The sequence below is a fragment of the Schistocerca cancellata genome, chromosome 8 (assembly GCF_023864275.1).
Source record: "Schistocerca cancellata isolate TAMUIC-IGC-003103 chromosome 8, iqSchCanc2.1, whole genome shotgun sequence".
Lineage (NCBI taxonomy): Eukaryota > Metazoa > Arthropoda > Insecta > Orthoptera > Acrididae > Schistocerca > Schistocerca cancellata.
This window is the reverse complement of record NC_064633.1, coordinates 594,245,186-594,272,607: the sequence shown is the minus strand read 5'-3', so window position 1 is coordinate 594,272,607 and position 27,422 is coordinate 594,245,186.

The window sequence follows — 27,422 nt, the reverse complement described above, 5'->3', positions numbered from 1 at the left end:
TTTATGCTGTTCAGCTGAAACTTACGTATTTCTCGAAAAACTGCACTACTGGAAATGTGTTTTTTACCATGACGCCATTTTAGGCAATTCGGATTAAGCTTACCTATTATTTAACAAGTAAAATAATACTATTTTTCCAGAGAACATTGCGGATACCTACTGATTGCCAGTTTGAGTGAAAATTTTTTGAATAACCTGCCAATATGACATCTGAAAAATGGGTGTGGCCCGTGACATCAGTTTTCTTGCACAGTTTAACACCGTGTTTAGTGCAAAGAAGACCAAAGACCACATCGAGTGAGGTGGCTCATTGGTTAGACAATGGACTCGCGTTCGGGAGGACGACGGTTCAGTCCCGCGTGCGGCCATCCTGATTTAGGTTTTCCGTGATTTCCCTAAATCGCTCCAGGCAAGTGCCGGGATGAAAGGGCACGGCCGACTTCCTTCCCTAATTCTATGAGACCGATGACCTCGCTGTCTGGTCTCCTTCCCCAAACAACCCAACCAAAGACCCTATGGCCATAGTGCAGGTCGGCTGACCTCCAGAGGGTATACGGCGGATTTGTGAGCCCTAGTCACCCGAATCAGCTCATGAATCTTGGCCATAGGTGGTGAAATGTGATCTTGATTAGAGGTCTCATATTGCCAGATTCTTTGTAAATCTGGCGATTTTGTAATCGCTGAAACAGCATCACATACATTCTCAACCATTGTTTTATTTCGTTTCCGCTTCCCCTATCTCGCCTTCTCTCTCTCTCTCTCTCTCTAAGCCGCCTTACCGCGGTTGGCGCAGCTGCCCCCGTCGGAGGTTAGAGTCCTCCCTCGGGCACTCGGACATGGATGTGTGTGTTGTCCTTAGTGTAAGTTAGTTTAAGTAATGCGTAAGCCTAGGGCCCGATGACCTCAGCAGTTTGGTCCCATAAGAACTCAACCACAATTTTTTTAAACTGATAGCTTTGTTAACTAGACATAGAGATAAACCCGAAAATTCAGAACCAGAAAGCATGTCTATCATAAGAAAAATATTTTAAAAAATAAGTACTAAAGTTAATGGATTTCTAAACGTAAATTTTTCTTTTGATGTGTATTGTCCTCTTCCTATACTTTCTTCAGTCCTACAATAGTTTATCCTATTCGAAGTTAGTCAAAGATTATGTCGAGCATGCTGTCAAATTTTTTTTGTGGAGTTATTGTTGTGGATTGGCAAGAGAGCCAACCCTGTATGAGAGGAAGCCGAAAGGCACGCGTTTTATGGCTCTGATGGCTCTGAGCAATATGGGACTTAACATCTGAGGTCATCAGTCCCCTAGAATTTAGAACTACCTAAACCGAACTAACCTAAGGACATCACACACATCCATGCCCGAGGCAGGATTCGAACCTGCGACCGTAGCGGTCGCGCAGTTGCAGACTGAAGCGCCTAGAACCGCTCGGCCAATAAGACCGGCGCACGCGTTTTAGCTCACGCAGGCTGGCGTGAGGTCTGGAACAGGTCAAGGAAATTAGACTAGCAAAAAAGGACGTAGCTGTGGAATACTTAACATTAATCCATAAATGGTGAACATCGCTCTTGACGGTACATGTTTTACAGCATCAATAGTAACTGGTAATGGCGCCTTGCTAGGTCGTAGCAAATGACGTAACTGAAGGCTATGCTAACTATCGTCTCGGCAAATGAGAGCGTATTTTGTCAGTGAACCATCGCTAGCAAAGTCGGCTGTACAACTGGGGCGAGTGCTAGGGAGTCTCTCTAGACCCGCCGTGTGGCGGCGCTCGGTCTGCAATCACTGATAGTGGCGACACGCGGGTCCGACGTATACTAACGGACCGCGGCCGATTTAAAGGCTACCACCTAGCAAGTGTGGTGTCTGGCGGTGACACCACAGTTGTAATACCCTCTGATGTTAATTATAACTGACATATGGTCGCAGTAATCACATAAGAGTTTTATTTTTTGTGACAGGTTATAGTTTTGATACAAAAGTTAAAATCTTCCAGGGCTGTTAGGCTGCATCGTATTTCTTCAAACAGTAGACGTTTCCGACCCCTTTGCTGGGATCTTCTTCGGGATCACGTGGTGTCCACCGCAGATTGAGCGCTGTCACAGACGCTCCCCTCAGCCACCTGCTGGACCAACTACGGGTCTCTGCTTGTCGCAGCTACACCTGGCGACAGAGCCGATACTAACCGAGGTTTGCGCCGATTGTTCGCAGCCTGCACAGGAGAGTGGCCGAGTGGCGACAGCAGGTCTGGGAAGATAAGATGGATGAATTCTTACTTCGAACCAAGAACGAATGGCAGGTAGGCAAGAACATACGACACCAGCGGCCACCTAAACGGGCTATCAGAGGACCAGATGGCCTCCACTATGACGAACTCGCCCAGGCAGAGCTGTATGCTACGACTTACCAAGAACAGATGTCTACACCAGCGACCCCCGTGAACGACGTCCGCCTGCAAGAACAGGAAGCCGTCGTTACAGCAGCATGGACTGCTCTTCGTGCTGCGCCTGTGCAGAGCCGCCCACAACTCACCACACCAGCAGAGATCCGTAAAATTATCCGGAAGACTCGGAATAATGCGCCGGGCAACGACTCCATAAGCAACACCGATTTGAAACAGTTGCCCAGGAAGCCAACTGTGCTCCTTACCCGAATTCTCAACAGCTGCCTTCTGCAAGGATATTTTCCTACGGCATGGAAGACGGCTCGAGTAGTTCCAATACCCAAGCCAGGTAAAGACCCAGCAGAACCCAACAGTTACCGGCCCATTAGCCTCTTGCCGACCCTTGGCAAGGTGCTCGAGAGAGTGCTGTTGCAGAGGCTCCATGACACGCTTACAGCGCATGATGTTCTACGACCCGAACAATTCGGTTTCAAGGACAAGTTATCTGCCGAACTTCAAGTTCTACGGATCACCGAACGGATACAAGAAGGATACAACAAGCAGCACTTCACGATTGGTGTCTTCCTTGACATCGAAAAAGCTTACGATAAGGTGTGGCGGCCCAACCTTATCGTCAAACTGCATCGCACTACCCCTATTGCGGATTGTTACATTAGACTCATAGACAGCTTTCTGCAGGACAGAAAACTGTATGTCCGAGTCGACGATAAAAACTCCGAAATGAAACTGATCTCCGCAGGAATTCCGCAGGGCTCTGTCATTTCGCCTCTACTTTTCAACTTATATATAAATGATATCCCAACAGTCCCCCTTGTTACGGCGAGTTTTTATGCGGACGATACGGCCTTTCTGACAACTGGACGGCACTTGGACCAGCTAATCGCTAGGATGCAACGGCAACTTGCTGTAATGGAACGCTGGGCGCTGCAAAATAAGATAACGATCAACCCGACGAAGACGGCAGCAGTTCTGTTCACACGGAGGACACCAGTTCTGAAAGACAGACTCCAAATAGCTGACCAATTTATCCCATGGTCACCGCGAGTGAAGTATCTCGGTGTCTACCTTGACAAAAAATTACTCTTTACGCAGCATATTGACGACAAGAAGACGGCAGCCCAGAAGATGGCCAGGTCGTTGATTCCGTTCCTGAAGAGTAAGGATCTCAACCCTAAGACTAAACTCCAATTGTATAAGGCAACGGTGGAACCCACAATGTTGTATGGCTCCACCTCGTGGGGAACTACGTGCGTCTCTAACTACAACAAACTCCCAAGCGCTGCAAAACATTTGTTATCGATGGATGACAGGAGCTCCATGGTGGACAAGAAACGTCGACATCCGCACCGCACTCCACGAGACCACCATACAAGAGAAGGTCCGTGACAAGGCTCTGCGAGTTTTTGACAAGATCGATGCCCTTAGGGACGAAGTTCGACAATTACAATCGGTAGGAACGGTAAATCCTGCAAGATGGCACAAGTATCGCGTACCGAAGTCAATAACGTTTCACCCCCCATAGGCAATCTGTCATAACACGAGGAAGCAGTCACACATAACAGCCTTGACACATTTCACCCTCCACAGGAGATAGACATCACCAAAGACAGCAGGCTAAAGGACCCATTGCGTGCCCAAGCCTAACTGAATGCGTAATAAATAAAGTATTTTCCTTTTATCCTTACATCCCATCCTAGAAGAATAAGTCATCAAGGATGATCTCTTCAGTCCACACTAAACACACATAAAAAAAAAAATTGTTCGCAGCGGAGCAGAGCACTCTCCCCCCCCCCCCCCCCCCCCCCCCCCCCCCCCCCGTGTTCTGACGTGCGAGGTTCCCGCCAGGTCTGCACCGCCTTCGCGGCGCCTGCCGAGATCAAAGCGCGCCGCCGGTCGGGCCCGCGCGCGCCGGCGCTGCCCTTGTGGGACGGAGCGGCGCCGCGCGGCGCGTGATTCATGCCCGCCGCTAACGAGACGCCGTATTTCAGCGTCGCGGCGCTGCGCTGCGCTGCGCGGCGCGGCGCGGCCCGCTACGCTTTTATGAGTAACGGCCGGCCGCTAGAGCGCCTCTTGGGACTCCGGGCGGGCGTCGGCCGAGGAAAAAGCGGCTGCGGCCGCGGAACGAATCGGCGGGCGGGCAAACACCGCCACACCGCCACGCTCCGGCTAATGGCCCACCACGTGCTGCTCTGACGACGCGTATCAATTCCCGCGTGCCGCGCTTAGCTCCGTCATTTGTCCGGACGCTGAATTAACGAACACGAAATCTGGCCCTCCCATTTGCTCATTTACTGTCCTTTTTTTCCATTTTTTTTTCTTCAGTTTCTTAACAAATGATATTCACGTGTGGAGTGAGCAGACAATACTGGGAGAACTGGTACCATTTATAATGCTGACGGTAGTATTCAGGAATTACTACTACAAACCAGCGCTTAATTTCTAAAAATTTTTGCTGCCGCAACGCACGTGTTCAGCAATACATCCCCTTTCTCCCATCCCCTTCCCCCTGCCATAAAATTCACGTTCCGAATTATGAAAACTTACACTTGTAGTGGGACGTGAAATGGAAGCGTCCCCCATCCACCAGTGTCACCCCAGTTTGCAGGTGAATATAAGTTTAATTTACTGTTTTGTTTATGTATTTTTGTAATATTTGTAATAGCTGTGAATTATCTAAAGTTTTGTATTTATGTTTTATGTTTCATGTACGGAGCGGGCGGCGCAACGAACGGAGACAGCATCTTCGCTGCCGGGACCAGAGAGTCCGCCGCTCGTGGTCTCGCGGTAGCGTTCTCGCTTCCCCAGCACGGGGTTCCGGGTTCGATTCCCGGCGGGGTCGGGGATTTTCACCTGCCTCGAGATGACTGGGTGTTTGTGTTGTCCTCATCCTTTCATCATCATCCAGGAAAGTGGCGAAATTGGACTGAGCAAAGGTCTGGAAATTGTACGGGCGCTGATAACCACGCAGTTGAGCGCCCCACAAACTAAACATCATCATCATCATCGGGACCAGAGAGATATTTGCTGGCCACTATACGTCGCCGGTCGACAGCCAAAGAGCAACAGAAGATCCTGAAACCGAATTGTTGCGTCGTGCTTCTAAAAATTAAATAATTGAGAATTTGTAATGTTTGTACAACAATGACGTCATAGAAAGATTAATTGTGTTGTAAATGTTCAATCCTGTCTTGTCAAGGCTCAGGTTCTCGTCTATGTGTAGGAAGATAATAAACTAGTGGATGCTACAAAAGTCTAAATACGTGTTCCGAGAATTTATTTATGAAGAATTATGTGAATGAATTAATAATATATTTGACAAGACTATTAATTTTTGACAGCGTTCATCGCGAGTTCGAATCTCAAAAGTTTATTCAATGTGGTTCTAATATTTATTAAATCAGATAACGTGCATTAATATAATTTCTGAGGAGAGACAAACGATATCTAAAAAAGTTTGCGCAAACCAATTGGACTGAGTGACGTAATTCTTCGCATACGACTCAAATGATGTTTTACAGTTTCGTTCAAGAACCATTCTGAAACCATTTAAAAAGAATATAAATAATTTTGAAGTGTGTTGTAACTGACGTAGATGACGAAGTCTACACATGGTCATATGTCAAAAGAAAGTCATTTATAAAAACTTACGTCGCTACACTACACACTGAGGTGCCAAAAGTCATGGGATATCGATATGCACATATACAGATGGCGGTAGTATCGTGTACGTAACGTATAGGACAGTGCCTTGACAGAGCGGCCGCCGTGGTGGCCGAGCGGTTCTAGGCGATACAGTCTGGAACCGTGGGACTGCTACGGTCGCAGGTTCGAATCATGCCTCGGGCATGACTGTGTGTGATGTCCTTACGTTAGTTAGGTTTAAGTAGTTCCATGATCCAGGGTACTGATGGCCTTCGAAGTTAAGTCCCATAGTGCTCAGAGCCATCTGAACCTTGGTAGAGCTGTCAGTTTTACTCATGTGATTCATGTGAAAAGGTGGTCGCACTTTGAACGCGGAATGGTAGTTCGAACTAGACGGATGGGACATTCCATTTCGGAAATAGTTAACAACCTCTCTATTCAGTGCACAGTGTCAAAAGTGTAACAAGAATACCAAATTTCAGGCCGATATATTGAGCTGTGGTAAAAATTAATGTTTTGAAGAGCGCGCCGCAGCGCGTTGTGTGAAGCAGTCGCCCTCCGTTACTGGCGGTGGCGCCGCTGTCGCAATCGCAACTTTGGTGTCTCCCTCTGGTGGGAAGGGGGAAAGATAGCCTGTTCACGTGGATTTAAGGGGCGCTATGAGCTCGCCAGTTAGTCTGGGTGAGTCTGGAGTCAATCTGGGGTCAGTCTCTCGTCCCCAGCTTGCTAGTCTGTCTCTCGTCCGAATTTGTGGCGCAGTGAGAGAACTAGATGAATGGTCGCCCGGACGGGGGCTTAGTTCCTGCTTCTAAGTCTGCGCGTTAGGCCGGCAGTCTGATCGAGTTGCTCAGGCGACGGTCATTGGCGGTTGGATCGACCGGTTGGTCGCTCGGGCACTGAGACACAAGATGACTGGTCCCCCACGTGAGTCCAGTGGCCCGCGCGGTATAGCGAGGGGTAGTGGCTTCGCGGCCGACACGAGTGCAACAGGAGTCAACTCACGACATCGGTCTGGCCGGTGCGAGCTGCGACGCCGTGAGACGGGAGACCGGCGCGCCTTCCTGCGTCCGTTGAAGCGATTGGCAGCGGACGGTTCGAGAGAGCGTTTTGCGGGTGCTGCGCCAGATCTTCGCCAGAAATCGTCGTTTATTAGAAGTTAAGAGATGGAATCAAAATTCCCATTTGTTAAAAGCAATTTTATTTTGATTTCATCAATTACTCCCTGGAAACTACTTCCACGCTCACATAGTGTGATTAAATGTGTTAATGTTCTTGATGAATCGCTAGTAAACAAAGTAAATTCTTAAGTAAAAGTTTTGAAAGTAAATTCACGGTTCATATATGTTTCACTAGTGGCTATAATCTCCATAGGATCCAACGCGGATATGTGGTTGAATGGAAAGACTTGATTCCATATCGCAAACAGCACTTCTACCGAAAGTGTAGCACTAGAGATCTGAAAAGCTAGTGCACATTTCTTACGACCCTAGCAGCACACCATCTACTACTGTTTGTGATCCTTCTCAACCAACCTTCGACTATAACCCAGTCCACATATCACCGAACCTCTGACATGGCACCAAGAGAGAATGCTTTACAAATACTGGAGAAATATCTATCGTCGCCGGCGTAAGGGAGATGCAGATGCAGGTTTCATACCACGCTCATTAGCTGAATCACTTTCATTAGGTGGTTGCACGGTCTGCGACGTGTAGCCGCACTTTTGGTGTGATACTATACACTCCGGCGATCACTGTCTGTCTTCAGTGTCACGGTATTTTATGGAAAAAAAACCTTCATTCAGATGTAATTACATACGTAGATTTATAAAGTTATTATAGCTTTTAACATGGATACTTGCATGCACCTAAAGAACTGAGACCGCTTTTTAAGGTAATATGGTTGTGTTTTTTAACATCTGGCGGTTTGTAAGACGATTACACCTCCGTTTCTAAGACACAGTGGTACCACTCCCAAGAAAACTTACGAGACAAGTCCACCCATCGTAGATTTTCGATCAGTATTATTTCGTATCGCCAGTAATCTGTTATTGATGAAGTATTATGTGTGATAGGTTCACCTTGAGCATCAGGTTTACAAAGTATGTGTTTCTGTTCCACCCCATGCAAAGGAAATGACTATTTCCATACGTAAGGAAAGCATGGTTTTGACGTGGAATACTGTGATACCAAAGGGGAGAGTATGTCAAGTAATTAGAATGGTACAGATATTTCTACACTCCTGGAAATTGAAATAAGAACACCGTGAATTCATTGTCCCAGGAAGGGGAAACTTTATTGACACATTCCTGGGGTCAGATACATCACATGATCACACTGACAGAACCACAGGCACATAGACACAGGCAACAGAGCATGCACAATGTCGGCACTAGTACAGTGTATATCCACCTTTCGCAGCAATGCAGGCTGCTATTCTCCCATGGAGACGATCGTAGAGATGCTGGATGTAGTCCTGTGGAACGGCTTGCCATGCCATTTCCCCCTGGCGCCTCAGTTGGACCAGCGTTCGTGCTGGACGTGCAGACCGCGTGAGACGACGCTTCATCCAGTCCCAAACATGCTCTATGGGGGACAGATCCGGAGATCTTGCTGGCCAGGGTAGTTGACTTACACCTTCTAGAGCATGTTGGGTGGCACGGGATACATGCGGACGTGCATTGTCCTGTTGGAACAGCAAGTTCCCTTGCCGGTCTAGGAATGGTAGAACGATGGGTTCGATGACGGTTTGGATGTACCGTGCACTATTCAGTGTCCCCTCGACGATCACCAGTGGTGTACGGCCAGTGTAGGAGATCGCTCCCCACACCATGATGCCGGGTGTTGGCCCTGTGTGCCTCGGTCGTATGCAGTCCTGATTGTGGCGCTCACCTGCACGGCGCCAAACACGCATACGACCATCATTGGCACCAAGGCAGAAGCGACTCTCATCGCTGAAGACGACACGTCTCCATTCGTCCCTCCATTCACGCCTGTCGCGACACCACTGGAGGCGGGCTGCATGATGTTGGCGCGTGAGCGGAAGACGGCCTAACGGTGTGCGGGACCGTAGCCCAGCTTCATGGAGACGGTTGCGAATGGTCCTCGCCGATACCCCAGGAGCAACAGTGTCCCTAATTTGCTGGGAAGTGGCGGTGCGGTCCCCTACGGCACTGCGTAGGATCCTACGGTCTTGGCGTGCATCCGTGGGTCGCTGCGTTCCGGTCCCAGGTCGACGGGCACGTGCACCTTCCGCCGACCACTGGCGACAACATCGATGTACTGTGGAGACCTCACGCCCCACGTGTTGAGCAATTCGGCGGTACGTCCACCCGGCCTCCCGCATGCCCACTATACGCCCTCGCTCAAAGTCCGTCAACTGCACATATGGTTCACGTCCACGCTGTCGCGGCATGCTACCAGTGTTGAAGACTGCGATGGAGCTCCGTATGCCACGGCAAACTGGCTGACACTGACGGCGGCGGTGCACAAATGCTGCGCAGCTAGCGACATTCAACGGCCAACACCGCGGTTCCTGGTGTGTCCGCTGTGCCGTACGTGTGATCATTGCTTGTACAGCCCTCTCGCAGTGTCCGGAGCAAATATGGTGGGTCTGACACACCGGTGTCAATGTGTTCTTTTTTCCATTTTCAGGAGTGTATATAAAATAATGAGTATAATTTTCGAAACATTAATTTCACACATGAACATTGAAACAGAACAGAATAAATAATGTCTAAACATCTGTACAAAGTAAATAACACATTATTAGAAAAATTCTACAACATAACTCTTATTAGATAAACACAGGATAAGACAGGAAGAACAAATACACAAGGGTACACAAAAACATATTGGGATAATACAAAAGGAAAGGACAGGGTTTGTTTTCAATGTAACATTTGGTACTGCAGTCCAACCCAAAACTTCATTCCATACATCTTTCCTCTTATTTAAACATTTTTCTCCACCAAAGAATCTTATCTAAGCATGCTCTCTGTATTCTATTCATCCTCTTTTAAAATAAATATTTCCCATTGTACAATACTCATTTTTGCCAAATCTATTTCATATAACTTCTCAATGCATTTTTTCTCTATTCCTCATAGTTAGTTTCTTATATACTCTACCCCCTCTTAAGCTAACTTAAATCTACTGAGCTCAGATATATATACTAAGGGACAAGGCAATGCAGCAGTACAAAACAATTAACACAAAGAGCAATGACAAGAAAATGCAAATTGGCAAAGCAAGCAGCAGTATATCTAAATTAGCAAAGCAAATGCAACATTACAACTAATATAAGGCAATGTGCAACAATGAAGAAAAATAAATCGGTAGTAAAACTGGCTTAACAGAGTAATACAAAGTGAAATTCAGTAGCACTATACCTAGCAAACAGCAGCAGCAAATGCTATAACTTATATCTAAACACGACAAACCCACAAGCAGAAAAAATAGTACATAGTACACTAAAGACAAGAGTGCAGAAAAGGGAAATGTCTATTCACATCTTAATGTCTATGCAATTAAAGTGGTGCACCACAACTTATTCTACCAAAAAATTAACCATGTAATTGAAAAGAAAATTATGTATGCTGGTACTGTTATTAGCCCCTTCTTATTGATCTTTCCTTTCCAAGTGCTCCTTTTTCGAAGAATGTGGATCATAAAATTATTGTTTAACATTTCTGTCGACAGAAAGTTTTCGCATTAGCAAATGCTTTTAATTTTTTTTAATAAAACCAATGCTGCAACACAGCTGGAAACCAGATATCAAATGCAATAAGCAATTATGTAAAGCAAAGCATAAAAATATCATTCGATAGCTATGTGGCATTTCATAAGTCAGTAGAAGTTATCTCAACTCTCATAGAAAGACACTTGTGACAATCAAATGTGCAGATGTAAGAATATTTCCCATCATTTCATAAGCATTTCAGTAAGTAGCACAAAGTACGATACGTTTCCAAGTAATGAGCGTGTCGTATTTGCGATGCTTTCTACAAACGAATGTCAATAGCGAGGTTAATGGCATCTTTTTTCTCCACCTAATGGCTTTTTCTCCACGCAGGTGCTACAGCTGGTCGCCCACGACACATTATGTGAAGGCCACTTAACTTTCTTACCGATATATTTACGACAGCAGTGTCAGTCTTATATAAAAAATTTCACAGGTTGACAATTTGCGTTACAAATGTGTAGAAACAAAATCCTATCAATATAAATGTCCAAAACAATACATTCACGCATATACACACATTTCATAACTCTTAAAGTACAATTCTTGGTTTCCAACATCCTTTTTCACATATCAGAGTCGCTAACCACTACTCATTATTCCTTACTTTGTTACACACATACATATTCGTCGACATTTCTTCAATATTTCATCATAATAAATATGTAGCATAATCAAATTTCTCATATAGCATCAGCTCATTGATCATAAAGATACCTCAGCAGCATAATACACATCGTCGTCATAGTAATAACATCATAACACCTCAGTCAAATCTCAAAAATGTGGTAGCTTTCTGCAATAATTCCAAAACCTAAAAAAAATTATCTGCTCATTTCAGTAGTGTCATCAAGCTCAAACGTACTTTAAAAATCATAATCCCATACCAAATACATCATTCAAAGCTCTCATAGTATCACAATGGTTCCGAAAAAATATGAACAGTTCAAAAAGTACAGACAATATACAATTCAGACATTTCGCTCTTTACTTATTCTGATCAACACTAAACTGAAACACAATATTTTTAGCGCAACGGAATCTGACTTTCAAAAATCCATACAAAATAATGGCCCTGACTAATAATAACCTATACCTTTCATGAATCACTTACCTCACAAAAATCTTCGTTACTCTAACTACCGCAATACAGCGAGCGCCACTACTGCCAGCTAAATAAAAGACTCTAGCTACTTAAGGGACTAACTACTGACAGGCATAGTTAGCAAATGAAAGGTTTTGATAAAGAACAGACAATGTATTTACCTTAATAGTGTTCAAAAGTCAAGATATATAGTTCATGACAACCAGTCTTACAAATTTACTGTCTCTGATGGACACACGTCTAGATCATCCGCTCTCAAAACTCCGCCATCTCTCTCCCCACATCCACCACAGCGGGCGTCTCACCTCCAACTGCGCAACGTTACCCGCTGTTAACAGCCAACTGCCCAACACTTCAATAGCAAATTCCAACAATGCAAACCAGCCACAGCCTGCACACAGCACATCGAGTGTTTTTCATACAGAGCGCTACGTGGCGTTACCAATATAAAAACCTAAACAGGCTACGTACGACACTAACAAGAAAAGAAAAAAAGTCACACGATGGACCAATGAGTAAACAGCGTCATGTAGTGGGAGCTTCATACTCAAACTATTCAGTTTATTATCAATTTACATTTACAATTTTGTGGTAAGCTTTCTTTTTTTTCAAAAAGCGATCGTGTGATAGATGCTCACTTCCTGGGCCGCTTTGAAACTTACTTTGGTCCGCATGCGGCCCGCAGGCCACGATTTGGACACCCCTGGGATACAGGACATAGGTTGGTACCGTAAGATGAAATGTTGGCACAGGAGAGGAATTGGTGGTGGGCCGTTTCAAATCAGTCAGAAGACTCAAGATCCGCGCGTGAGATAGCCACTAATTTTCCAGACTTCATACGCAAGCAATATGAAGAAAGCGGCGAAGACTTCAACTTGCCTCTATGCCCTTCAGAAATTTCGTTGCACGCTTCCGCTAGATGCGAAAAGTACATTTCTGCAGTCACTCGTTCAGCAGAACATCTAGTATAGTACGACAGGAGTAGTGGAAACTGGGGTGGTTGTAACTAACTATACGTTAATGATGATGAGCGATACATCTCCACGTGTCTGTTCCATTGCGTCTGTCTTTCATATGCCCAGTGAGGCAATGACTTAGACAGGATTCTATCAAAGAGACGGAGATCCGATTTGATAAAGAGGACCCTAAAAAGTATTATGTTTTTCGTATATTCTTAAAATTTCCATAAATAACGATAAACCATTGGTCTCGCAGTTTTCAACAAGCGAATATATAATCTCGTTATTAAGGAGTGCTGTATTTTGGCAAAACACTGAGAAGTAGTTATGCTCCAATCTCATTCACCCTCCAAGGTCATTTTATACTCTTATTCTTTCAGTGTTGATCTGAGCTGAGGAAGTAACCAGGAAATAACGAGCTTTAATTTTTTGGAACACCGTGATTGCAACGGACAGGGCTTTTGGAATAAAGAGATCTGCTTTCGTTAGAGAAGCTTGAACAATTTTTGGTGGCGAAAATGCAAAGAATCCAGATTTATTCACCCTTATACTTTCCCAAATTGCCTAATTTAAGCATCTATCGCTCACTTCTTACAATGCAAGATAGATGATTTTCCGCATGAAGGAATTTCCAGGCAGACAAATGCTTGAGCATAAATGAGGAGAATTTGGATAACGATTTATCATTTGGTTTTTCGTGTCAGGAATCTCTAAAGAGATTCTAGGCTCACCTTCAATTAAGCTATTTTCATTGAAGCACATGGACTTCGTCCTTAAGGGAACTGGAATCTTTCAGGAAAGAAAGGTACTGGGAATGAATTGGCCTATATTACGGGACCAACCGCGACATTTGCCTAAACTGAAAATGGCAATCCACAGAAAACCATTTTCAAAATTCCTGGATGATGGATTCGAACCACCTCACCTGCAGAATTCTGGGATTGCTAGCTCAGCAGACCGACCCCAAGTTGGTGGAGTATTTGGAAAAAAAAATGGTTCGAATGGCTCTGAGCACTATGGGACTTAACTTCTGAGGTCATCAGTCCCCTAGAACGTAGAACTACTTAAACCTAACTAACCTAAGGACATCACACACATCCATGCCCGAGGCAGGATTCGAGCCTGCGACGTGGTTCCAGACTGTAGCGCCTAGAACCTCTCGGCCACTCCGGACGGCGTGGAAAAAAACTTGTCGTGTACATTGTTTTAATATGAAATGCACCACAAGAAAAGTTAGAATTCTGAGCTGCGCGGTCTAGGGCGTTTTGTTACGGTTCGAGTCCTCCCTCAGGCCTGGGTGTGTGTGTTGCGTAAGTTATTTTAATTTACATTAATTAGTGTGTAAGCCTAGGGACCGATGACCTCAGCAGTTTGGTCCCATAAAACCTAACCACATATTTCAAATTTCGAATTCTGACATTTCATGTTTTCATTTAATTGTGCATGTTAAGTCACTTGACAGTGTACGGAAGCATACATATTTTAAAACTGGGTTTTCCGTGGAATTGCTCGCTTCATTTATTACAGTATCAAAGACCGTAAATAGATTTTAGAGGATAGGGGGAAGGAGGAATGCAGAGCGCAGTCTGCTCGGATGAATTCAAGCATCCAGCTGATAAAATCTTCGAGAAACGTACGAACTATAGACTGTGCTGTCATCCCGAACCTCTCCTGCATTCCACAAACCACTCCCCATTATTCCGTACCGGAAATTGTTTTAAAAATTGGGCAATGCCCAGATGATCAAATTGGGCCATATTTTGCCATTTGGGCTACTAACGGTAGAATACTGAGCAAATTTTTTTGAAGAAATGGTACCATCTCCGTTTGGCCGATATTTTTGTTGATCAACGCGATTTTGTGGTTGCACAGACAAATCCAAGGGTATTTTTATGAAATGACTTTAATTTTATGTTATTTATAATGATATTTACCTCTCCACTGCCTTGTTAAGTACTAAAGTATTGCGAACCCACAGTTATGCCAGATTTCAATTAATGATTCCAGTAGTAACGTTAAACTATTACGGACAGGTAACTAAACTGTTATAATAGTAGTGTGGTTATATTTTTAACTTACCCTAACGCTAGTGGATGACTCAAAATCGATTTGCCACATCTTTCTTGTTACAAACTTTTCCTTAGCTAGAAACTATCACAACAGCACACATTTCAAAAACAATAAACGGTAGCACTTACGTTAAATTCAACAGGAAGTTAGACCTAGACTGATTAACGAAACAAGTCAGTTCAAACAATACCAACAATTGGCCTTAGCTTAAACAGCGATGGGCGATAGACGATAGTACTTTGGATGTATAGGTTGTTTAAATCTATCATTATCCTTGCTGGTAATCGAAAGTGTGTATACCATTTTCGTCATATGACTGAAAATCAAAATATCAGGTCAGCTAGAATGTTACTCATTTCATTTCGATGACTGTGGAGGGGGGAATCCGGAGACTCTTGACTACCTGCCCCCTCTTTGTCCACGGCTTTGAATTACGTTGGTTGTACCCACACAACTTAAGAAGTGCTATGCTCTTCATAGGCTATTCACTGTGCATGCAGCCCGATAGATGATAAATCAATTAAATAACCCACTGCACATCTTCAAAAACCTTTTATTCATTGGAACTTCTGCAAAAGGATTGCGTAGAGATCTGCAAGAAGCTGACTTTTTGAGGCCCCTTCTGAGCCAAAATGAGCGATATACTTCGCCGCCAGAAAAAATATTGACAGTTTCGATTATATTGTAAATCATATTAAAATACCGTATCATAAATGAGCAACAAAACTGAACTATCCGTTGGAAAGTTGCAGTCACCCCCAGTGACAGAACAGCTAAATCACTTTTCCTGCTGTAATCTTTCCACCAGTTATCAAAATGCAAATGTGGAGGAGTCAAATTCCCTGACTTCAAGCTTAGCTCGATATTTTCTTGGTAATGGCTTCTTATTCTTCTCGAACGTGAATTAATTGATTTTTTATTCTATTGTATCCTAATATCGATCAGTGGGAATAAAGGAATGGCCTCTGACGGGATATCAGTTTTTGGAGCGCCTTTTCTTTGGCACCCTCTCAACACTCCTTTCACTCTGAAGGACAGCAGGTTCTCAATTAAAAAGCCAATGTGTAAGGGGACGACCCCGAAGAGACACTGTCACAAGCACATTCATTTTTAATAACCCAACACAGACGCGTTTACCGTGCAACAGCACTATGACTCTATCTGCGACGTGGAGCAGAAACCAGGTAAGTCGCTAATTTCCATTGTTTCTACACTAATTAATGTTCTCTGCGGGAGTATATTGTCACAATGATACATGGGACTAGCGTAATTTTCACGAACACCGTTTGCTGAAACCCGCGTAATGAAATTAGTGCCCAAAAACCCTTACGAGCCATTCTGGATTTAAATGCTTTCTGCGATCCCGGAATCAGATACAACAGTACTTTGATCGAGACATCATCTACATCTTAATCTACATGGGTACTCTGCAAATCACATTTAAGGGCCTGGCAGAGGGTTCATCGAACTACCTTCACCATTCTCTAATACTCCAATCTCGTATAGCGCGCGAAAAGAACTAACACCTATATCTTTCCGTTCCAGCTCTCATTACCCTTATTTTACAGTAGTGATCGTTCCTCCCTATAAAGGTCCGTGTCAAAAAAATATTTTCGCATTCGGTGGAGAAAGTTGGTTCAAAAGGTTCAAATGGCCCTGAGCACTATGAGACTTAACTTCTGAGGTCATCAGTCCCATAGAATTTAGAACTACTTAAACGTAACTAACCTAAGGACAGCACACACATCCATGCCCGAGGCAGGATTCGAATCGTCGACCGTAGCGGTCGCGCGGTTCCAGACTGTAGCGCCTAGAACCGCTCAGCCACCCCGGCCGACGGAGAAAGTTGGTGATTGGAATTTCGTGAGAAGATTCCGTTGCAACGAAAAACGCCTTTCTTTTAATGATGTCCAGCCCAAATCCTGCATCATTTCTGTGACACTCTTTCACATATTTGGCGATAATACAAAACGTGCTGCCTTTCTTTGAAGTTTTTCGATGTATTCCGTCAGTCCTATCTGGTAAAGATCCCACACCGCGCAGCAAAATTCTAAAAGAGGCCGGACCAGCGTAGTGGAGGCAGTCTCATTAATAGGTCTGTTGCATTTTTTAAGTGTCCTGCCAATGAAAGGCAGTGTTTGGTTAGCCTTCCCCAAAAAATTTTCTATGTCTTCCTTCCAATTTAAGTTGTTCGTGACTGTAATACCTAGGTGTTTAGTTGAATTTACGGCTTTTAGATTAGACTGATTTACATTGTAACCTAAGTTTAACGAGTACCTTTTAGCTCTCATGTGGATGACCTACAACTTGTCTTTATTTAGGGTCAACTGCCACTTTTCGCACCATTCAGATATCTTTTCTAATATGTTTTGCAGGTTTTTTACTAATTTTCTGATTACTTTATTAGTCGATAAACGACAGCGTCATCTGCAAACAACCCAAGACGGCTGCTCAGATTGTCTCCCAAATCATTTATATAGACAAGGAACAGCAAAGGGCCTATAATACTACCTTGGGGAACGACAGAAATCACTTCTGTTTTACTCGATGACTTTCCGTCAATTACTACGAACTGTGCCCTCTCTGACAGGATATCACGAATCCAATCACATAACGGAGACAATATTCCATAAGCACGCAATTTCACTACGAGCCGCTTGTATGGTACCATGTCAAAAGCCTTCCGGAAATCCAGAAATACGGAAATGATCTGAAATCCCTCGTCAGTAGCACTCAACACTTCATGTGAATAAAGAGCTAATTGTGTTTCACAGTAACGATGTTTTCTAAACCCATGTTCACTGTGTGTCAATAGACCGTTTCCTTAGAGGTAATACATAATGTTCGAACACAATATATGTTCCAAAATCCTGCTGTATATCGACGTTAACGATATGGGCCTGTAATTTAGTGGATTAGTCGTCCTACCTTTCTTGAATATTGGTGTGATCTGTGCAACTTTCCAGTCTTTGGGTACGGATCTTTCTTCGAGTGAACGGTTTTATATCATTGTTAAGTATGGAGCTAATGCATCAGCATACTCCGAAAGGAGCCAAATTGGTATACTGTCTGGACCAGAAGACTTGATTTTATTAAGTGATTTAAGTTGTTTCACTACTCCGAGGATATTTACTTCTACGTTACTCATGTTGGCAGGTGTTCTCGATTCGAATTCTGGAATATTTACTTCGTCTTCTTTTGTGAAATTCCATTTTTGAAATTCCTAAGGAAATTCCTAAGGTGTTCTCGATTCGAAATCTAGAACGTTTACTTCTTCTTTTGTGAAATTCCATTTTTAAAATTCCTAAGGAATATTAATCACGCCTTGTGCCTTGATCCCCAGTCTCACAAGGCTGGCTCGGTCCAACTTGGAACTTAATACTGCACGCCTTATACCTTCGAAATGGACACCCATTTCCTCTTCCGTCGCGTTAGCAAACTACTTCTCACCGAGCGAGATGGTGCAGTGGCTAGCACGCTGGACTCGCATTCGCAAGGAAGATGGTTCAAACCCGCGTCCGGCCATCCTGATTTAGATTTCCCGTGATCTCCCTAAGTCGCTTCAGTCAAACGCCGGGAGGGTTGCTTTGAAAGGGCACGGCCAACTTCCTTCGCCACCCTTCCCAAATCCAATGGCAGTCATGATCTCGCCGTTTCGTCCCCTCCTCCAAATAAAGGAACCCACCAAACAGCACTTCTCCATCGTGGAAGACCCCAGTGTGTTTTATTTACCTACCTGTTCTCTGCTCTGCGCCCAAAAGCTGACTTCCTATTCCAAACCTAAAGTTGACACGTTAGCTTTTAAATTCTTCTAGAACTGTTTCAACCGCCTGCCTCGGTTCTAGGCGCTTCAGTCGGGAACCGCGGAGGTTCGAATCCTGCCTCGTGCATGGGTATGTGGGATGTCCTTAGGTCAGTTGGGTTTAAGTAGCTCTAAGTCTAGGGGACTTATAACCTAAGATGTTAAGTCCCATTGTGCTCAGAGCCATTTGAACTGTTCGCACCTTTCTGTACGCTGAAACTTTCTTTCCGATGACCGTTTTCTTTTCGATCCCTTCACATTTCCCGTGCAAGCATTTCAATTTGGCTTGGTTCAAATTTTCTCTCGAGTGAAAAGTTTAATTTTTTTTATTTTCAGACAATTATTAAAGTTCAGGCACTTACACATAATCAACTTCGCTGTCCAAAATTGCAGGACATGTTTAGATTTGCTTGGAACATACGCAGGATTTGACGGTCTACACACGGAAACATTTGAAAACGTAAAAAAACATATGTTTTGACAGAGCACAGGGAAAACTGTGCGACTGTGAAACTGTTGCATTCATTTGTTGCAGTTTATGTGACAAACTCTTATGTTTTCATCACTTTTTTGGGAGTGATTAGCACATCCACAAGAAAAGCTAAATCGGGCAAGGTAGAAGAATCCTTTTACCAATTCGCCAAGTGTGCAAGTTAGGTGGGTCGACACCATATTCCTGTCATGTGGCGCACATGCCGTCACCAGTGTCGTATAGAATATATCAGACGTGTTTTCCTGTGGAGGAATCGGTTGACCTATGACCTTGCGATCAAATGTTTTAGGTTCCTATTGGAGAGGCACTTCCTTTCGTCTACTATTCGCACGGTTTTGCGGTGCGGTCGCAAAACACAGACACCTCCAAATAAACGAACGTACCAAACAGCACTTCTCCATCCTGGAAGACCCCAGTGTGTTTTATTTACCTACCTGTTCTCTGCCCTGCGCCCAAAAGCTGACTTCCTGTTCCAAACCTAAAGCTGACACGTTACCTTTTAAATTCTTCAGGAACTATATCAACCGCCGGCCTCGGTGACCGAGCGGTTCTAGGCGCTTCAGTCCGGAACCGCGCAGGTTCGAATCCTGACTCGGGCATGGATATGTGGGATGTCCTTAGGTCAGTTGGGTTTAAGTAGCTCTAAGTCTAGGGGACTTATAACCTAAGATGTTAAGTCCCATAGTGCTCAGAGCATTTGAACTGTTCGCACCTTTGTGTACGCTGAAACTTTCTTTCCGATGACCGTTTTCTTTTCGATCCCTTCACATTTACCGTGCAAGCATTTCAATTGGGCTCCTGTACACTTGCTAATAATTTCGTTTGTAAGTGCCGTGTACTGTACGAATTTAAAACTTGAGGAGACTTAGATTAACGATGACACAAACTACAAAATACAGATGTCGGGATTCCGAGTTGTACGGGCGGGTACGGCGGAGAGATTAAATCCGGCAGCAGTACGGATGTACACCGGCGCGGACCGCCCTGCCACTTAGTAACAGATCCCTCCCATTCATCATCCCATCGATCTTCAAGAGTGCGGGCTGCCCGCGGCCTGGCGGACCAGTTTCATATTTCACCGTCATTAATGGACTAAAAATTGGCGTGCCACTGCCATAATTCAGCAGCACAATAAAGCCGCGCCGGCCCTGGGACGCAGTATTTTTGCTAAGGATTAACCCGCACTTGTGCTACAGACCGGCTAATGGGGTACGTGCCGCGGCCGGGCGCAGGGCTGCCAACTTTATCGCCGAGTCGTGTCGCCTCGTAAATTGATAACTAATGCCAAAGTTTGGTCCGGAGGGGTGCAGTCGAGGGATTCAGGCCTGCGAGGATTAAGGGACTACCCTGTCCCCCCTCTCTCTCTCTCTCTGTCCCGGCGGGAAATAATTCGCAATCGCCCATTAGGAACAAAAGCCGGGAGATTTGGTCTTCACCCTCTACTCCGCTTTTAAGTAAAATGTGCAGAGTATCCACAGTTCAGTTCCAGTTCTTCCGTGAAGGCGGAGAGTTTCGAAAGAACTATTTCGCAATTCTGTGGTTTATTACATTCGGCAAGTAGCTGATTAGCCGACAGTAATGGTTACTTCTGTATTCCAGGCTTTCATTAGGAAAGAAAACGCTGCAACGCAGAAACAAATTTAATTTGGGCAGACTGGGTGTGCTGCCTTAAGTGAAACCAGTGACCGTGTTGTACACGAAATATTTTATTATATGTTTCAAACTCCAGTCACGTATATGGTATCATCAAAGGTTCGACCAAGATCTATAGGGCATATTGACTGAAATCTTTATTAGGATTATGGCCCCAATATTCCCGACAGAGTACTGTCCGTCGCGAAGTATTCTCCGGTTATTGTCAAATCTTTTTATGAAGGCTACAGTAATTGAACCTGACTGAAACTTAACTAACAAATCTGAACCATCTGATTACGACTTGCTAAGACGTCGCACGGGAGATGATACAGTTTTTGAGATCTGAAGATGAAAATATGATTTTAATAAATAAGTCATCACACACTCTTAAAAACATACAAATTCTAAATCAAACTTCCTTGAAAATTTACCGTAAAATTAATTTAACACTTTTTTGTGATATATTACAATACAGCATCACCGGTCTATTGCGGTCTAACTGTGTTGGAGCCGGCCGGGTGGTCGAGCGGTTCTAGGCGCTGCAGTTTCGAACCGCGCGACCGCTAAGGTCGCAGGTTCCAATCCTGCCACGGGCATTGATGTGTGTGATGTCCTTAGGTTAGTTAGGCTTAAGTAGTTCTAAGTTCTAGGGGACTGTTCACCTCAGAAGTTAGTCCCACAGTGCTCAGAGCCATTTCATCTTAACTGTGTTGGTGAGGCAGTAAATATATCCTCAGGGCAGTGACTGCGTCACTGAAATTCACTTTGGAGGTGTGTCGGTGGGACTTGTTGTAGTCCCGTACCACCCTCTGACGGTGACAGTATACATCAGTCAGGCAGAAACATTTAGCCTAACGTGGGCGGGTGGGGTGGGAAAGTATTGGGTGTAGAATGGGGGCTAGTCCCGCATAAGGATGCGTCCGTGGTGGGCGTGCCAGACCTATCGTTAGCCATTTACGGAATCCGATTCCTCTAGGATGGTTAGGGGAACCGGATGTCGATGCCAACGGCGTGGAAGTGTGGACCCAACCTGGCGTATCCCATGGACAGTGTCCCGCAAGGCATCCACTTTCTCATAGAGCCGCCGCGCGTTGTTGCGTATGGTCGTCTTTACGGAGACGATATCCGCTTCCTCGTGGAGAGTGACAATTCTCGTCAATGGCGGAGGACCACGATTTTGTTAAAATAGCTCAAAGCTTTCCGCAGCTAAGTTAGACTTATGACACCATTTCTCTGCCATCCTTAACAGCTGCGTTTTCATTCGACTGAGACTGCCATCAACGAGGCCAGTACCCATGTTAAAAACTAATTCAACGCTAACGCAGTTTGAATTCAGCTGTATTTAACAAACACTCCCTTCACAGCCCTCCCGGATGATAAGGGAGTTTTGCATGTCCTCGAACAGTATGTTTCTCCAGATAATAAGTCAGCTATGCACCTGGTATGGATTAAATTGCTAGAGGCGTTTATGAATTATGAGCACAGGAAAAAAATTTCACAGCCTCACACCACCAGAATATTGTCACAAGTGTAATTCATCTATGCACCAATATTGGTTGAAATTCCGGGGCCATGCTCAAACACGCACACACACACACACACACACACACTACAGGTCAGGCGATGCCGAAACAACACAGACACAGTTGTAGGTTTCAAAGATGTTTACGGTCCTATTAATAAGCAAACGCTGTTTAATAGCTTCAAAGAATTACGAGTGTTTAACAGAGTCGATAGAAAGACCAGAGCCATCATCGGGGAAACTTTATGACAAACCACCTCAAAAGTGAAATCGATGTGAGAAATCTGAAACCGAAATTCACACAGGAACCCGACAAGCAGGTGGTTATCGCCACTCTTGTTTGTCATCGTACTGTAAAAAATTAACCAGGGAATGGTGAAAACACCTGGAAAGTATCCAGATAAGAAAAGAGGAAGGAAAACGGATAACAGAAAATGCAATGCCTTTGGTGATGACAAACAACAAAGATGAAGCCAAACTAGCGCTGCATAAACTACATGAAATCTGCTGTAAAACCGGACTCCAAGTTCCTCGATAAAAATCTCAATATTTGGACACAAAATGAAACACATGGTTCAAATATCTCACACGTCAATTGCTTCAAGTAATAAAGAGAAAAATTCCAACCCACAGCACTGAACTCAGTCTTCAACACAGCAAGAACATTCAAACTGCGGAAAGAAATATCGCTCAATGTAAAATTACAGCATGTGGTTTTACCATAAGCCTTTTATGCAGCAGAAACGACCGTTATCAGAGCGAAAACTCGTGACGTAGAGAAAAAAGGACGAAAAATTCCTGCGAAAATCCACGGCGCTATTCTCTGAACTTGGGTCAGACGATCCTCAAAGGAACTTTACTAACATACAGACAACATCACATATGAATTTAGGAAAAGACGCCTACAGATCTACGAATACCTATCTAAGACGGAAGAAACCAGCCTCACGAAGAAAGTTGTTAACACCGTTAATGCAAGCCAATTACAGACCAACCGGTTAAATGAAACAAAAGAAGACCCTCAACAACCGAAAATTTCATCAGAAGGAAATGAGGGCAGAATACAGTTTACAAGTAAAATTAAAAAATGTTACTTGGGCAAGTCTCAGCGAAAGAAACAACACGGAGAAAACGGTCAAATGAAAGAAGAAAAACACAGTCGATTAATTAGGAGTTTTTGAGAAGGAAAGTAAAGGAAAGAAAGTGAAGCTGTCAAAGAATAATAATAATAATAACAATAATAATAATAATATGATCCATGGTGATAGCGTCGGGGTAGGAGATTAAAACCATTCGGTTGCTTATTAAGAACTCGTATACGACACCAAGCGCGATTGATAAAAACAAGATTCACACATATCGATAGCCTGTTAATATGTTAGCTACAGTTTCATTACCTTTCATTTTATTTCTAAAATACACTGTTACAGAGCTATAAATTACTGGTTACAAATTTTGTCGCTGTAGAATGGAAACACCCTTCAGACTTACATTTACAGCAAAATATACATCTCAAAAAACAGCAAACGGAGGCGCTAGAATAGGTTCGTCAACCAGTATATCTTTAATAGGAGTGATAAACTGCAACACTCATATGAGGCCTGAGTTACTCGCGGCGTATACGATGTTCAAGTAACTTACGCCAGCGCAGCCGGGTGACGTTGTCGATAACCGCCGATATTCTAACAGGTGTTCACCCTGTCAGCGTGAAGGGAACAGCCTCCTGAAGAAATGTTCTTTGTAGCAGAAGACTGTCAAGGATCTTAATTCTTACTGTGCTATTCCCCCTGTCATATGGTCTTTTAGGGTGATTGTCAGTAGCACTGATGCGCCGACAAAGGGTGTAGTAAAACACCTTGCTACTCTGTTAGGCCAACTAGTAGGTTGATGTGTTACGTTAAGAACTCGGCTGATTTCTTGCGCCGATTACCGAGCGAGGTGGCGCAGTGGTTAGCACACTGGACTCGCGTTCGGGAGTACGACGGTTCAATCCCGTGTCCGGCCATCCTGATTTGGGTTTTCCGTGATTTCCCTAAATCGCTCCAGGCAAATACCGGGATGGTTCCTTTGAAAGGACACGGCCGAGTTCCTTCCCCGTCGTTCCCTAATCGGATGAGACCGATGACCTCGCTGTCTAGTCTGCTCCCCCCACAACAACCTAACCTTACGCCGATTGGAGGGAATACGTTTGAGTGACACTGACATTTTAGTGAGGTTCCATGTGTTCTCTCTCTCTCCACTCACTTTCCTCTCACTGATGCGTTACGCTTAACTAAGGCTAGGTTCGGTGTTGTATTAACGAATCTATTGCTACATGTGTTGCATTTCACTTACTTTTTATTCAGTGACTACTACTTCACTGTCCAGCGATATTAACCCAACCCAACCGCCAATGTTCAACGACAAGGCAAGTGGCAAGTGGCAGCACTAGTGGGGCACGGTGTACCAGTGTTGTCGGGAAGGGGGGGGGGGGGGGGCTTACGCAGAAAATAGAGCAGTCGTAATGCGGAATTGGAACGGTTTATCTGACGTCCAAAAGGGCCGGATCATTGGCTTTCTGGCCAAACGTTGAAACATTTCCCAAGCGTCTGAGTCTGTAAACAGTATACCGAGTATGACAAAACGGAGCTATCCAGTACCGGCGCAGCTTTGTTGAACCAAGGGCCATAGACAACAGGGGTGAACGACGGCTGCGGAGATGTACTCGGGTGAAAAGACGTGGTACTGTTGAGCAACTGACCGCTGAAGTGAACGAAGGGCCTACCAACAGTGTCTTCTCTACGTTCAACGCATGTTGCCGCATACGGGCCTCCATAGCAGGCACCTCGTTCACGCACCCATGCCGACTGCTGTTGTCGGCGACGGAGGACAGAATTGGCACGCCAACACTTCAACTGGCTGTCCATCGTGTGGCGACTGGTAGACTTCTCAGACGAATCACGTTTAATGCTCCTTCGAACAGATGGCCGTCTTCGTGTACGACGTGAAACATTTGAAAGCAAGCACGCTACTGGAGGAGGAAGCGTTATGGTATAGGGAACGTTTTCGCGGAATTCGCTGATTGTTATCGAAATTTTTGAAGGTACAGTGTATCAACACATGTAAGCATCTATCCTTGGGGACCGTGTACACCCCTATATGCAGTTTTTCCCCTAGGCAGGATGGAATATTACAGCAGAACAGTGCAAAGTATCACAGAGCTTGCAGTTGGCAAGAGCACCACCGTACTTCCCTGGCTATCAAGTTTCCCAGATTTAAACCCCAATCGAGAATCTGTGCGACCACTTAGATCGGGTTGTTCGCTCTCTGGATCCTCAATCCCATCGCAGGTGGAAACGGCGCTGGAATCGGCAAAGCTCCACTCTTTCTGCACGTTTTGCAGCAGACCGCCAGGCAGAATGTGGTTATTCAGGCTTCTGACAAGTGGTTACGTGAATGTGACTGGGCACTGTACGAGCAGACAGCTGAAGTTGTCGTAGGAATCCCGTTGTCACCTAGTATCATCAACTTGTGAATGGATGACTTTGAGGAACGTGCCTTGCAGTCGGCGACTTTGAAACTTGCGTGTTTTTTTTCAGATATATAGACGATGCGTTTGCTGTTTTCCCTTCTAACAATCTGCGTGATGTCTGTTCCAAATCGTGTCTCCCTACCACTTCCGCGCAACGACGCTCTGAGCGTGTTTTTTAGGGAATTGACTAGTTTGAACCTGGGACCTGTTGCTGGTAAGGAGACGCCAGACCACACATGACATATAGAGTTCAGAAGAGTTCATTGAGACTAGCGCTGATATAATCAAATGCTTAATGATTTCAGCGTCAGCTCCACTGCACTCCCTGTAAAAGAATCTTAATACCAACTAAATTTAGTGGAAGGGGTTCAAGCCTTTCCTATTTTTAGTTAGCTGGTAAAATAACGTCGAAAAAGAAGTTAAGTTTACCATTGGAAATTTTATTCTACTCACAAAACATTGTTTATAAATTGCACTATTGATAAAAGGACATATTTTTGTACAGGATGATAAAAACCAACTGTGTTCAACAAAAATGTGAACGAATATTCCCTGAATGGGTCTCCAAGTTCTACAATGGATCGAAGGATGACCTATGCCATATCACATTTATAATCTAGATTTAAGTTAAGTTTCATAAAAGAGAAAACTATCAAAATGGTCTACAGTGACCCTTAATTATCTTTAATTACTTATCTAACTTGTCGTAAATTACAGTGGCTGATTTGGCTTCTCAATAATTATGTAACAGAAAAATCATCGCGTTTCAGATTTTAACTTCACATAGCAAATGTGAATACCATGAGCTTTAATTGACGATTGATACTAGTATTATGCAAAACGGGGGTGTAACAGATGAGACTTCTGCAGTTCTGAGTGAAGCCTTACGCTCTCAAAAATGCGGCATCGCGTGCGTTCTCATTACCTTGGCGGTGGCTAGGCTGCATCAGGGGCCAGCGAGCGGCACAGCTCCACGCACCTCGCCGTCTCGGAAGCAACTCTCTCCTAACTTCTCCTTACTACAGTTTACCGAAGTTGGTTTAAAAAAACTTATCTAGCTGTGTTTTCAACTGACCAATCAGGGTCTCAATGTTAACCTTAACCTCCACCTACAAAATGTCTATCCAATGAGAAACGTTAACCTTTTCGTGGAGGGGCTATGTTTTTAACGTTTGCAACGTAACAGAAAAGCGAAAAAGTCTCACGCTAAAACTTGCAGCTGGTGTGGTCCTTTTAGTGTTATCGTAAGATCTATACTGTTCTTCTGGAGGGCTCTATCTTTTAACGTGGGCTGGGATATGGTCCTGGTGGTCGGCAGGCAATGTGGGTGTCCGTCCCTTATCGTAGGGCCTTCTAGCTTAACACGGTTCTGCTCTCGGCTTCTGTTCTCGTTTCTTCCCTCACAACTGCGTCTGTTTCACGGTGGGAAGGTATGACATGCATTTAGGCGTTCTTGTGTTAGTCTGTGGTATTGCATTTGCTCACTCGTTGATCGTATTACTTTGGTTAATTTAACGTCAGGATTTATTTGGAGCTA